This window comes from Equus przewalskii, chromosome 3, assembly GCF_037783145.1.
Source record: "Equus przewalskii isolate Varuska chromosome 3, EquPr2, whole genome shotgun sequence".
Lineage (NCBI taxonomy): Eukaryota > Metazoa > Chordata > Mammalia > Perissodactyla > Equidae > Equus > Equus przewalskii.
The window spans coordinates 78,581,643-78,596,871 of NC_091833.1; the positions used below are offsets into that span (position 1 = coordinate 78,581,643).

The 15,229-nt window shown below is 44.9% G+C and overlaps 1 protein-coding gene across 10 annotated transcripts in view; it reads left to right on the forward strand.

Moving 5' to 3' along the window:
* Nucleotides 1-15,229, forward strand: part of LNX1 (ligand of numb-protein X 1) — a 178,441-nt gene that overhangs the window by 55,314 nt on the left and 107,898 nt on the right. For 2 of the 10 annotated variants that reach the window (XM_070614914.1, XM_008522204.2), the window contains 2 exons: nt 201-403; nt 8,951-9,135. The exons of 1 other annotated variant lie outside the window; for it this stretch is intronic. The gene's annotated coding sequence lies outside the window, so the exon portion shown is untranslated. Of the gene's footprint in view, nt 1-200; nt 404-8,504; nt 8,879-8,950; nt 9,136-15,229 lie in introns of those variants that run through there. 7 more of the 10 variants (XM_070614917.1, XM_070614915.1, XM_008522207.2 and 4 more) reach the window with 5 other exon arrangements.

The following is a 15,229-nucleotide window of genomic DNA, read 5'->3' on the forward strand; positions in this document are numbered from 1 at the left end:
ATAATAGGAGGGGAACGTATCCATTACTCTGTGATAAACTAAATATTGGACTGGAAGTACAACTTCCATGCTGACCTTGGGAGGAGATGGTTGCTCCTGGGGCCAATTACCAGAACTCCTTCACATTGCCTGAACCCGTGTTCACTGCCCCACCTCACTTGCTTCACGACCACCAGGAAGTCTATCCTTGTTTACTCCAGGCACCTCACCATGGATTAATGACAGCTACCCATGGGAATTCAGATCTAAGAAGAGCTGAAAAGAGAAGGCACTCATCCAGGTTCAACATCAAGTTGAAAAGGGGCATCTTCACCTGCTCATGATATGAGAAAAGCCAAAGGAACTTTCCTCTGCTGAGACTCTGTTAGTCAAAATCTGACCAAGAGCCATCTTGCCATCAATGGTGAGTGGTTTTCATCATATTCTCTTTCTTGTATTCTTTGACTTAGGAGAACTAAAGGACAGGCTTCTTGGCAGTGATCCACGTTCTGAGGACCTGCCCTTTCTTGGATGGAAGCGAAAGTTCACTGGGAAGGAATACACTTCCCCACCTAGAAAGTTGGCTTCTTTTGTGCTTATGACACCCGGGGAGGCCAGCAACATGATTCCTCTCTTGCTTTTGCTTTTTCCACTCCATCCGTTATGGGGACATTTTTTTGGGAGTCACTTTACATTACTAGTTCTTATGAATTTTCAACTCCCTCAGGAAAAAGTTTGAAGAAGTTGGGCTCTGAGGCCTGGACAGAGCACTCTATTAGACAACGTAAGAGACAGCAAGTGTTTGGAGAGTTGCTGTGAGGAAGACGGTAATTTGTTCTTCTTCTCTGAGGACTGAAGATACTAAAAATAAAATTAAATGGGATTTAAATTACACAACACTTAAAAAGCTTATGAGCTTTGAGGTGGGGATCTTTAAAAAAGGTTTACTGGGTGCCAGCCCTGTGGCATAGTGGTTGAGTTGGGCAGGCTCCACTTGGTGGCCCGGAGTTCACAGGTTCAGATCCCAGGGGCAGATCTATACTACTCATCAGCTATGCTGTGGGGGCATCCCACATATACAATAGAGGAAAATTGGCACAGATGTTAGCTCAGGGATAACCTTCCTCAAGCCAAAAAAAGAGGAAGGTTGACAACCAATGTTAGTTCAGGGCAAATCTTCCTCAGGAAAAAAAATGTTTACTGAAGTTGCCAACTCCACCTTAAAGGAATTTCAATTCATCTAAATATCTACAGATGTTACTGTTACCTACAGAGCACAGATCTTTTCAAGTTCTTCCCACAGTGCCAGCCAATCCTGACTGTGGACACATAACTCTAAGACCACATTTGAGAAGTAGTTAGTCTCTCAATCCACTCAGAGAACCCGCCTCCACATTTGTGAAAATTGTAAAGGTGTAAGAGGTCTCTGGTTCTCTGCGGCGACACGCACAGAATCCAGAAACACATTAGGTCCCTGTTCCCATTGGCCTCCCTCTCTGCCCAGCCCTACAAAGCTAAGGGCCAAGGTGAGGCTGTGTGGGGCCTGGGCAGTTTACAGGCTATAAAGTCAAGAGGACCCGCACTCCAGTGTTGGCCCCATCACTTACTTTCTGGGTGAACTTGGGCAAGTACTTTTTAACAACTTGGATTCTTTAAATGAGAAGAACCAAGCTGATCTTCCTCTTTCACACAACTGCAGCTGTACCACTCCTCCACTTCCACCTTGGGCTTTAATCATTGGGCTATAACTCTGCTTCTCCATTGACTGTAAGTTCCTGAAAACAGAGATTCATCTCATCCTTGACACTGATTGGCATATTAACAGTGTTTAATAAATTTGTTGAATAGGTAAATAAATGAATGAATGAAAGAATAATGAATGTCTAGATTGTAGCATAATTATGAACATTAAACATAAGGGGCCAGCCCGGTGGTGTAGTGGTTAAGTGGGCATGCTCCACTTTGGCGGCCTAGGGTTTGCATGACGTGCTGTGGCGGTGTCCCACATACAAAATAGAGGAAGATTGGCACAGATGTTAGCTCAGAGCCAATCTTCCTTACCAAAAAAAAAAAAAAAAAATGTAATGAAGTTACTTTCCTTCCCAAAGATTACAGGCCTAGACTCCTGGGAAAAAGAAGGGATACCTCAAGATCTAACCTAACAATAATCCCCTCCCTTCCCTCACTCCTCCCCTGGTCTTACAGTCATCTTCAGTTCTTTTAACTGATATTTATCAAAGGCAATGGGCTGTGTTCCTTCTGGGCACTGGGCTGAGTCCTGAGGATCTATGAAAAGTCATGTTTCCCACCTGGCAGTCTAGACAGGAGGCAGTCTTTAAAAAATTACGATCAGGAAAATAACTGCTGAAGTAGAGCATGTTGAGAGTCCAGAGCAGGCAGGGCTATCTGCTTGGGGAAGTGAGGGAAGGGTCTGTAAAGGAGGAGGCATTTGAGCTGAGCCCTGAAGGTGGCGTAGGAGCTTCCCAAGCCAAGGGAGGAGTAATGCCTGAGTCTCAGGTCTGCCTGTAACCAGCTGGGCATGTTGGACAAGTTTACGTCTCAGAGACTTGGTTTCTTCATCTGTTTACCAGCATTGGCTCATGGGATTTCTGCCAGGATTCCATAAGAGAACACGTAAAAGCGTATAACATCAATCCAGGCAACGGTAGATGAAGGACAAATGTTAGGATGGTGCTGTGTGGGTAAGAGCCTAGAAGTGAGAGACTCTGGTTGTTATGGGAACCCATCAGTTTTTTGGAGGGGACTCAAGGGGGATCCCAATAAACAGTGCCTCTCTTTCCCACCTGGGTCTGGCATAATTTGAGAAAATTCAAAAGAGTAATTATGGAGGCCAAAATATCACCTTTTAAATGGCAATTGCTAATTTGGAGAACAAGGCCTGGAACAAGGGAAAACAGAGCTTGAAGTCACCCAGATTGGGCAGATCTGGGTATGACAGCTTCTCAAACAGAAGCCTGTCCAGGAAAGACTCAGCATGGAGCAGCAGAGGAAAATCGGCGTACTCTCAAGATGGGGGTGGGGGGCACAAAACGGAGCTTGCCCAGTTGTTCCTTTCCATGTTTCAGGTCAGAGACTCTCAGGGGCAGAGTGAGTAAAACGTGGAGGGAGCACGGTCAGAGTTTGCTTTGGAAACCACTTTCCTGTGGAAATGGGGGTGAAGGGGAGTGCTCCCTTCTAACACAGTGTTACTAGGGCATGGGGGCTGGGGATGGTTGGTATTCTGTGGATGGAAAGGACAAGGAGATGTGATGAGGCTTGATAGGCAGGCAGGGGCCAGATCATGAAAAACTCTGCATGCCAGGGAAGGCAAATGAACTGAAGGTGGGATGACCACTGAGAGAAAAGGAAGAGGCACTCACCAGTCGTGCCAAGGAGAGAGAGCAGGGCAGCCAGCATTCCAGAGCATACATATACAGTGGCACCAATCTTCATGCTTGTAGAAGAGAGAAGGCTAGTGCCGTGGTTCCACCAGGCCATGAGGAAGTTGAAGATGCTGGGAGGGAAGTAGGATCTGGGCCAGATAGGCTTGAAGTGGAAAAAGTAGGGAAAGAATATTCTTGGGCAGCCTCCAGGAGTCCAGGAACCAGGGATCACAATCAATTCAGAGAAGAAAGCAAAGTTTGAGTAAGGGAGTGAAAAATCTGAATACTTAAGAGAATACAGAAGAGGGGCCAGCCTGACGGTGTAGGAGTTAAGTTCGCACGTTCCACTTTGGCAGCCCGGGGTTCGCTGGTTCAGATCTCAGGTGTGGACATGGCACCGCTTGGCAAGCCATGCTGTGGTAGGCGTCCCACATATAAACTAGAGGAAGATGGGCAAGGATGTTAGCTCAGGCTAGTCTTCCTCAGCAAAAAGAGGAGGATTGGTGGCAGATGTTAGCTCAGGGCTAATCTTCGTCAAAAAAAAAGAGACTACAGAAGAGAGTAGCATTCTCAGGTTTGTTTGAAATGGAAGATTTGGGGATGATAAGGAGATCCAAGGGGTGGCCCAGAGAATGGACAGCTTAAGAGGAATAAAGGTAAATGTCCTTATAGTTGAGGAGGTCAAGGATGCTGGAAGGGTCATCCGCAAGGACACAGAAGCTATCAGGATGAGGCCAAAGTTAATAAGGAGAACAGACATTTTACATCTTTGATATATGGTGATGGGTCAACTATAGAAGTTATTCCATAAAGGAACCAAGAAAGATACAAAGATATGGCAACCTTCAAAACAGCAACAACCATCACCAAAAAATTGAATAAGCTCCCTGGTTTATGCAAGGATGGAGTCATATAAACATAAAGACATTTACAGCTGTGGAATATAGGCCCTGTGACAATTACAGAGGCCAACAATGAAGTCCTTTTTTTTCTACTAAAGAAGCATGTGCTGGCCACAAATATGAGGAGTAAACCTTCATAGAATGTGTGACATCTCTTCGTAGAACGTGTGACATCTTCAGAAACTGATGCACTCCCTCTCCCCTAAAAAGCACCCAAACCAGAGAAGTGTCTGCTCCTAAACTGAAGATCCACAGAGTATTCTTGAGGCTCCCCTGCAAACCAGGCAACACACGGGCTGTGAGTTTGTGAGAGAGATGCAATCTCTTCCACATACACAGAACCAGATGGCATCCATCACATCAGCTGATATTTGTGATTATTACTATTATTTTCCATAATTGCCTTCCTGGGATCTGCTTATTTGCATCATGCTAAGTACTTGTAAGTAGCCAATGAAAGATTTGGAGCTAAGCTAGTTTTTTTAAAAAAAAAACTGAGGCCAATATGATGGAATGTTTACAGCAATTCCATCTCATCATGCTAAACACTTTCATCCAAAGAGGCTTTTTCTAGAGATCCCTTTTATTAAAATCAGATGGAATCTGTTCGCTTTGGTGGTGGCATTCGGTCATCTCAGACAACTCTACAAATATACCATGAAAAAAGAAAAAAGGAAGCAAACAAGAACAAAGTAATTCAGACGAATCGCAAGGTATGGCCTTAACAATAGGTTCATGGCCAGGAGTAATCCTCGAGAATGCCAGCTTTCATTGTGGTGTCCTGGAAGAAAAGAGCTTTGAACAGAGGCCTCCTTTCCCCCTTTAGATTTCCCTGTCAAGAGACATAAAAGAATTCAAACTAATCAAAAAGCCCAAGTCAGCTGGCTGGTTAACGAGGACAGGCCCAACCTTGAGTTCAGAGAGCTTTCTAATGCATTCCACCTGCCTCCCCAAAGAACAAAGTTTACAGGACATATTGACTGCAAAGGAGGCTTGCTTCTAAAGAGAGAGATGGACATATGGTAGCCGAAATGGCATACCATGGAAGTGTAGTTCAACACTGAAAACACTGTCACTCTTAACAAATTACCCCGTGCCCAAGATACTGAATTTCTTTCTTTCTTTTCTTTTCTTTTTCTTTCTTAAGCTGTTTAATCATCATGAGCAAAGTAACTGGGAGTAATGTGGGGACCTGATGCAGTCGGCCCTTGAGGCGCTTTATAATTGGGTCCCACCTCACCCATCCAAGTTTAGCACGTGAGGGATCCCCTTCACCCCAGCGGGGTGAATATGTCATCATTTTTTCCCTCCTCCCCCACCGCCCAACTCCCTCCTCAACACACACAGGCTAGGACCATCCCTGCCTCCACCTGTGCTGCTGCCCTGCCTGTAACTGGCTGCCCGTCTCACCATCTCTCCACATCCTTTGAGGTCCACTTCATGTTCCATTCTCCATGAAATCTGCCTCACTGGCACCAGCCAACAGCAACCATTTCCTTTCCTGAGTATCCCTCCCACTTACTGTCAACCAGGGATAGAAATTGCTACTGTGCTTGGACTTACACCTTAAAGATTCCGAGGTTACCTCTGAGCTCAAGGGTGCCATGGCCTTTTAGCAATGACAGTGAGAATGGTATGGGAGGAGGGCATGGAACAGTGTGTGTCTAGCATTTGCCAACCCTGGTCTAATGACCTAACTTGGCAGTGGTTTGTATTGGGGCTTAATTTTACATCATCACATTTTATCCAACTGTATGTTGTTCTATGTTTTTATGGTCATTCTGATAAGATTTTCAGATTTTAAATGGATAGACTGTTGAAGTTATAGAGAGAAAATGACCATAGAAGATGTCATAGAAAGTCACAACTGAGCATTCTGGAGGGGGTCCTCAAGTTGGGGCCCTTCCCTTCTTGAGGTTGGTTTGATGGGCCCCCAGAAGATGATTTCAAGTATGCACCCGGGGGTGATGGATTTCCAAGTGTGTTTTCTCATAAATATATGTATAAATGTATCCATGTGTACATACGTTCTATAGATATATATACTCAAGGTATAAACCAGATTACTCACGCATTTGCAATTGGAGACATTCCTTCCCAGAAACTATACTTCCCAGGGCTACTTCTAGAACACACTTTCTTCTGAATAGAGGATAGTTAAGAAGTTTGATTAGTGTCCAGGGAGTTGCCCAGTGAGCAAGAAATCAGAGCCTTCCCTACTTTCTTTCTAGTGGTTAAAACTACTCTGGCCCTTCCACTTGCTGGCTGTACCATCCTTAAGCAAATTCTCAGTCTCTCTATGCCTTGGTTTTTTCCAGCTGTAAACAGAAATAGTACCTAACTTATAGGGTTAAAAAGTGCTTAGAACAGTAAGTAGCACCTACTAAGCACTTATTTGATGCTAGTTTTTTTATAATTATTATTTATATCTTTTCACCAATACTTTAGAGATACCATTTCCATAATAGTGCAACAGCTCTAATGGAATAATGAGGCGTATATTGATTTTTAAACCTTTAAAGATTATTCTAAATCCAGGAGTATCCAGATGCATCTCAGTTGGGATGGCAGATTGTGTGAAATACGTCTAGTTTTTTCTCTTCTTTTATACACCATACCTGGGAGTGAACTCCACTCCTGGCTCAACTCTTGTTCTAATTTTTATTCATCAGATTATATATGCAGACAGCTGCGTGTATATGAATACAGCAAGTGCGGCCCCATAGCCTCGAGGCCTTTGGATAAAGCTTTATGCACTGTTACTTCCTGCAAATTCTTTTCCCCTGCACCCCCTCCCCTGACTCCAGGAACCTATCAGTGATTCCCGCCTCCCAAGTCAGACCTGGTGCCCTTGGAAAAAGGTGAGGCATGACTGACACACAGGGTAGGCAGGCTGCCTCGAAGAAGAATGCTGGAGGCAGGCCTTCCAGGTGATTCATTAGGTGGCCAGGCTCACCCTGCCCCTCCTCCTCTCCCAGGGGACACCCTGTCAGAGGGAAGGAGAAGCCTTTGTTTTGCTGAAGCTTCCCAGTCGAGTGTCACACTGGTGGACTGGTACTTCTTCCTGAAAGACCTGCATGTGAGAGCTAGGCAGCCTTTATCTTTTTGCTGTTGTGGTTAATAAGACACGGGTAGCCACACCTACTTTAGTTTCTATTGAATAAAAATGTGAATGGGGGATTTGTGTGTGTGTGTGTGTGTGTGTGTGTACAACTCTCTTCAAAGTCCCCAAGTTCCCAGGTGGGGAAGGTAGTTTAGAGCAGTCTGTGACCACTGGAGAGGACAGCTCACCCCACACCCCATGTCCTTGACTACAATTTCTCCTCCTTCCCTCCCTGGTCGTTTTACAAGGTATTGAATGACTGACCGCATCCAGTCAGTGTCCAGGCCAAGAGACCTGCATCAAGACCTACCTTCCTTCCTTCCCTCCCCCTCGCCCCTGCCCCTCCCATTTATTCTTCTTCCTTCCCCCTCCCCGCAGCCAAAACACCAACCCACCAGACGATCAAAAAACCTCTAAAGTAGTAGAGCCTTAGAAAGTACAGAACCAAAGTATTTCCAATATCAGGAGGAGGGAAAGGAGGGGAAGAAGGAGACAGAATAAGAGGAAAATAGGAATTTCAACAGTTTTTTTTTCCTTCAAGAGAAAAAACTATCTTTCTGGGCAAACAGGCCATCCTCCTGGGAGGGAGAGCCCGCAATTTCCCCAGGTAGCACATTCCAGAGAGTGAATATATTGTCCAGAGATGCTGGGAGGGGGCCACAGATAGACACAACGTTTAATACAAGGATGGGAGTTGTTTACGATCCTCCGAAAGATACCAAAGGGTTGAAGAGGCGGGCCCATCGCTCAGAGCTGCGCTGCGGGTCTGGCTGAGCTGTAGGTCTCTGCCTGCTGGGAAAGCTGAAGCAACGCTGTGGCTTGCCCAGGGTCACACACCAAGCTTGGGACAGAAATAATTCTGATTCCTCCTTCCTGGCTCTCACCGGCAGTCAACGCCACCTTATTACTGTGCTATCATTCGAATCTGAATCATTTAAATGGCTCCTAATTGCAAGCCAACCGAGAACTGTAACCTCCACGTGACTCGAAGTGCCAGGCAAGTGAGGTGGGAAGGACAGAAATTTTACAAACTCCTGAACGCGGAATTAGGATGCTGGGAGGGGGTGGGCGTAGGGAAAAAGTGTTTGAAAACCAGACTTTAAAACTGCTGACAAGTACCATATTTAGATTTTTTTTTAAATGAATTTGAAATGTCACCTCCAATTTGTGATCGTGTTGGAACAGAGAAGCACTTGGAATTCAAATGGATGCCATTCAAAAAGGTGTTTGGGGGTAAATCTCATATTTTCCAAACACTCAATCTTCACACACTTCCTTTTCATGCCCACTAAATTACCGTCTCGTTTCGGTGTTTAAACTTCCTTTTTAACTCTTTTGTAAGCAGCTGGTGGGAGGCAGGGCCCCGGGGAAGCAACCAGGCCTATAAATTCAGCTCTGTCCACGGGGCTGGACACGTGCTCTGAAAAGAAAGTAAATTCCATCTGGCAAATTGCTCTAACTGATTCATTTGTCCACGCAGAGACGCCACCTACTTGCTCGCAGGTATTCAGGTAAATGACAGGGGGGCGGGACCTACTGACTGTTTCAATAGCTAAGGTCCCAGCAATGTTTTATCTGTCCAGGCTTCCGTGATGTCACCCATTTCCTGGTCCCGATCGACCAGTGCCCTCCTCCTTCCTTAGGCACCTGTGCGCGGAGGTTGAGGCTGGGCACTGCTCGGGCAGCGCAAGGAGCTGCGGGATTCATCCGCAGGGCAGGAGAGCTGAGGGGCTGCCGCTCTGAGAGCCCCAGACGGACGCCTGACAAGGTGAGCTGAAACCTCTCTTTTCCTCTCCGGGCATTTAGACCACCGGCCCCTGAGGGATCTGAACGAGGAATCTGAATGAAAAACACAAACTGAAGGGCTCAGCTCTGGGTGTTTGTCCCAAAAGGAAAAGCCCTTTTGAGGAAGGACCGAGGAGAGGGATGCCTTTGACATTTTGGTTGCCCAGGAAAGTTCTCCAAGGCCAGATATTTAATCCTTTTTGTTTCTCCTAATCATTAATCCGGCCTCTGCTTGTCTGGGAAGTTGATCTGATTTTTTTTTTTTTAAACCCTGGAGTGGAGACTTTTTTGAAACTTGACTCAAAGGTACAGACCTGTTCAGCCCGTTTAACGCGGGTTGGGAGGCCAGCGCCGACTGAATTCAGAGTTGCCTTATTTGCCTTACTTTCTGCATTCGTCTTACCAGAGGCAATTTTAGTCTAAACCTGTGAGATATCCCTAAATTTCCTCGGACGTCCTTGTCTGAGGAACAGGTACCATCTGTTGCCCTGCCCAGAAGCCCTCCACTCCAGTTTGCCTTCCTCTTTCTTCTCTAAAAAGAAGTCTGCTGTTTTCTTTGTTCTTGGTGGAACACTCTTTTTAAAACCAGTTTGCAGCCTGGACTAGAATTGTTGACATTCAGACCCGGACTGGCTGCATGCTGACCTTCAGTTAAAGATTATTTCCTCAGGGCTTAGAAGAATGTAGGTTCAGATCTGATTTTTAATTTTTTTGAGCTCTTCCACTTTTTCTCTCTCTTTTTCTTTTGATGGCAGCTATACCAAGGAGATTGTTCTGCCAGGACCTGACTTTTTTTTTTTTTAAGTAATTTTACCTCTAGGATCCATTTTTATTTTCCTCATCCTGTTCACACAGCCTGTACTTCTGTTCTCATCAGCCCAGTAGCCACCCTCTATACTCAGTGCTGTTGTTGGTGAAAAGGAAAGAAACTATATCCGAATCTAGGTCTCGGCTGGGATGAGCTGGAAAACTTGGGGAAAGAAATCGACCTGCGCAGGAGGCATTTCATTCTAGATTCCTTCCTCGGCGATTTTTCTGAGATTTCAGTTAGTAAATTCTATTTGCAAGGGAATAACCTGTTAGGAATTATGCTCCTATTCATCCTTCCAGAAATTCAAAGTGCATGTCAATTCTCCAAAAGCGTAAATTGAAACAAGCTGAGAAGTTTTTTGTCTCAGTTGTTTCTCGCCACTGAGAATCTGCCCCGGACCGGCTGCCAATTTCTTCTTACTCCTTGGAGAATTGTATTGTTCTTAAGATTGGCACCTGAGCTAACAGCTATTGCCAGTCTTCTTTTTTTCTTCTTTTTCTTTTTCTCCCCAAAGCCCCCCAGTACATAGTTGTATACTCTAGTTGTGGGTCCTTCTAGTTGTGGCATGTGGGATGCCGCCTCAGAGTGGCCTGATGAGTGGTGCCATGTGCGCACCCAGGATCTGAACCAGCAAAACCCTGGGCCGCCGAAGTTGAGCACGTGAACTCAACAGCTCAGCCATGGGGCCAACCCTGCATTGTTCTTTAACGGACCTTTATGTCTCTTCTTTTCTCCTGAGCATGTGTTGGGGTGGCGGCTACTTCATGTCCCATGCTAGTGTTCTCACTCGGTTCAGAGTTTTGTCAGCAGAGGAGACGAAAAGATCTCTCAGATCCTGAATCTTTCAGATAAAAATGTGTCTTCAAAGTCACAAATCTCTCCACATGATTGCCTTCTTTCTGGTTTACCGTGGTTCCCTCGTTCTTTGTACAGTTAATTTATGATTAAACAAATCACTTGGTCACTATATGCCAGCATCCCTGGCTATTAAAGGAACAAAGCTGTGGATACCATACCCCCAGGTATAAGAAAAGAAAATAATTACAGATCCCGGAATTCAGAGTCAGATTATCTAGAATGCAGTTGGTCTGTTGGATAAGTTGCACGTGAGTATTGTCCAAACGAGTTAAAAGACCCACAGTGGTTCTCTTCCTATAGTAACTCCATCCCTTGGTTCAAGTGGCAATGAGGCCTGATTGAAAATGTACAGTCTCTTCCATTTACATCCTTGAGCAAGTTACTTAATTTCTCTGACCTTCGGTTTCTTCATCAGTGAAACGGGAGGTAATAATCCCTTACCGTACAAAGTGGTCATGAGAAGTAAATGAAGTAACATATATGGAGCATCAAGCCACCAATGTTTGGTGCTAGGTGGGTGCCTAGAAAAGGCCAGGTCCGTGCTTCTTGAAAGCATTTTCCTGGGTTGCTTAGAGGAGGTAATCTGACCCTACTGAGATAAACCATCTTATGTGGTTGCAATTGTTAGGAACCCTCATAGTTCTTGTTATGGTTATTAATTGTAAGTAATTAACTCCAGTGTTAACAGTTCAGAGAAAGAAAACAGGCAGGAGGCAGGAGAATGCTTAAACTATGTCATTAAACAGGCTGGACAGATTGGTCTCTGCCAGCCTCCCAGGCCGTGTTTAGGAGCTGCTGGCCACTTCTGTCACTCCTGCCTTTCCCCACAACAGACCCACATAATGTGGTCCTTCACATGCCTTCAGGGGAAATGTCCTGTTGTCATTTGCTATCATCTGACTTGGCAGGCAGCCCTTTCTGCTTTCAACTGTGCTATCTCCAGGGCAGACTGAGCTTGGTCGCTTCCAATCTGGCAGATAAACAGCCTTCGCCACAGCCTGGCAAGCTGCCGTGCCAAGTCGCCAGGAGCAGGAGGCAGCTGATTTGGAGCCTGCAGTATACTGTGGAAGGGGGCTTTGTGGATCCTTTGGCTATGATTGCCCCCGTACTGGAATATCCTGTGCCCTTTGATGACCTTGAGTCATTGCATAAGAGCAAGAGTGTTCTCTGGCCCCTGGGACCTACTACAGGTCTCACCTTGTCCTGAAATGATAAGACAGGTTTTCATCGTTCAAGAGCAAGGTAACAGCCTAGTAGATTGGGGATGGGTTCATAACTTTGAACCCACAACTAGCTTGCTTAGGGGATCCTGGGGAAAAACCTCAACCTTCCAGTCCGTCAGTTTCCTTGTTTACCTTTTCCCAAAAATGGGATGCTACAATAGTGTATTTCACACCCACCCCCGGGTCCCGTAACTGAAGCTAGGTGGGCTGCATACCTAGTGAGTAGGTCAGACTCACTGCAGGGGAGTGGGCAATGCCTCACTAGGAAAGACTAGTCCAATTTATTCAGTTCTAGGTGGAACAGTGCCACTGCTTTACAGTAGTGGTCTGCTCTCTGGCGTCAGACTCCCTGGGTTCAAAACCCAGCTCTACCTTATACTAACTATGTGACCTGAGATGGGTTATTCAACCTCACTTGACCTCAGCTGTAAAGTAGGCTTATTGTGAAGATGAAGTGAGTTGAAATGTGTAAAGTGCTGGGAATCGTACCTGGCATAATGTTGGTATTACTAATATTATTTTCTTGAAATGAAGGCATAGTGGGTGGAATCAGACAGATCTGGGTTTGAGACCCAGTTCTGCCATGAATTACTAGGCTACATAAGTTACTTCATGTCTCCTTGTCTCAGTTTCATCATCTAGAAAATGGAAAACTCAGTGCTGTTTTGAAGAATAATTGAAATGGTTTCATGTGAAGTGCCTAGTTTGTAGAAAGTGCCCGATAAATGTTAACTCTTGTTATATGATTATAGAAAACAATTATTATGCTGGTTCGACATCTTAGGTCGGGCTGCAATTTGGATATAATAATGATGGAAACGGTAGTAAGTTGAGGACCAAAGTCTCTGAGCAAAACAGATTTCCCGAAAGGCCCGCAAAGGCTTAGAAGGAAAACCAGTTAACAAAGATTATCTTGTTTATCTTGGAGTTCCAGGGCAGGGCAGCTGCCAGTTGAAATGCCTGGTCCTTTGCAGAACTGTGGGCAGTAGGGTTCTGCGATGTAAATAAACAGTGGATTTTCCCGGAGTCGTGATTCCTGGCTTCCTGGCTTCCAGTGTCTCCTTTTTAGATTTGAATTCCTCACTTAAAGTGGAGAACAGAGGGTCTGCTAGGGTTCTGACTGCTTCAAAGGCCGTTATCTAAGATGCTGCCAAGACAGGACAGATGAGGGAAGTTCTAAGATGTGTGTTCCTCATTGCCTCGGTATTCATGGACCTCCTGGCAGTGTAACTATTCCTGATATTTCTGTGCTGGCATTACTTGGACTCACTTTGATGTGGGTGGCAAATGTGTTGTCCTCTGACAGTGCCTCCAAAGCATCAAGGGCTTTTCAAAACCATTTGGAAGGAAGACTATATCACTCTTCTTGGGCTAATGGAATTTAACCATCTACTATCCCCCCAAAATAAGGGTTAACATGAAAACTATACAAGTTGCTAAGCACAAAAACTTGGACTGAACTGAAATCAGAAACAAATGTTGGCTGTTTCCTGTAAATCTTACATTCACCATTTCCTCTTGTCTCATTTTGTTCTAAGTGACACAAGGACACTACCGTGACCTATTGCTTAGTTAACCAGAGACACAATTCAGATCAATATAAGGAGGAACTTTCTAAGAATTAGAGCCTACTGGAAAAATCTAGTACGTTGCCTTTGGAGTACTGAGTTCCCTGTCACTAAAGGTGATTGTTTTTGGTATATTCAGTGCCTGGTACGTGTTTGCTGAATGAATGAATGAATGCCAAAGAGGATTTCTGTTTCTTTAGCAGCACATCCGCTCTTCTGTAAAAGGAAGATTATGTCACTGATCTCAGAGATCATTTTAAGGATTAAGTGAGAAAATGTATGTGAAGTACCCAGCACAGTTTCTTGCACCTAGTGAACTGCTCATTAAGTAGTAATAATTACTATGTTTTAGTTTATATTATGTTCTAGAAAGGAAGGGAGAGAAGGGAGTCCTCCTTCACATAGAGGATAGAGAAGATGGCCTCCAGATTTGCGATTTGCGGTCTTTATGATACTCTTAATTCCTACTCTCTTCACCCCTGCCCTTCTTCCTCTGCCTTCCTAAAAGAACTCATCCTCCCTGCTCTAGGGAGCCACACTTCTTGACATGGTGAATTAACGAGTACACTTCTAACAGTGTCAGTAGGTTCTGTCCATCCCAATTAACAGAGGCATTTTTGTTTACATCATTAATTTGTGCCTTGGAATGTGTGGGCTTAAATTCCACCATTATTTTCCGGTGACTCTTATTTGCTTTTTGTGTTTGATGCATTTGTCACACAGGGACACAAAAGACCTTACCAACAGCAGAGTGGAAACTCTCCAAGAATTTTCTTTAATAGCTTCTTGGCACAGTGCGTGGCAACAGCATACGTGTGATGGTGAGGCCTAAATATGTCATTGCTATCTGTTGAGATGATTTGCATAACTTGCTGATGACTGCTTTTGTCAGTCACGTGGCCTTTTTTGACTAGAACACTGCATGCTTAGGCTCCCGCGTACTCACGTTAATGCATGAATCACCTAGTGTTTTCAAACTCCTCATTAAGTATTATTGTTATACTTGTGTTACATCTTCTACAACACACACACCCTCAGCCATTCTGTCTGTGCCCCTTTTCCCCTTGGGGCCCTTGCAAATTTGGTTTAACAGTCATCTCTAGAGGCATCTGTATTCTAACTTAGTAATGGATTAAATGAAATTATTACATTTTTATACCAGGGCAGAACTGCTGTCCCTAAGTACGTAGTAGTCTAAGTGGCTGCCACCCCAACGTATTTTCCATATCCCTAAGCCATGTAGAGAAGTGTTGGATCATTGGGAATGTTCACCCCATTTCTGAGGGGAATACTTCTGGAAATACATAGCCCCCTGTTAGTTTCCTGGGGCTGCTATAATGAATTACCATAAACTTAGTGTCTTCAAACAACACAAGTTTATTCCCTCACAGTTCTGGAGACCAGAAGTTTGAAATCAAGGTGTTGGCAGGGCCTCACTTCCTCTGAAGGCTCTAGGAGAGGATCCTCCCTTGCCTCTTCTAGCTTCTGGTGCCCCCGGGCACTCCTTGGCTTGTGGCTGCATAGCTCCAATCTCTGCTGTCTTGTATGCCTTCTCATCTGTGGCTGTGTCTTATCCTCTTCTGTATCTTATAAAGATACTATAAAGATGTCATTGGA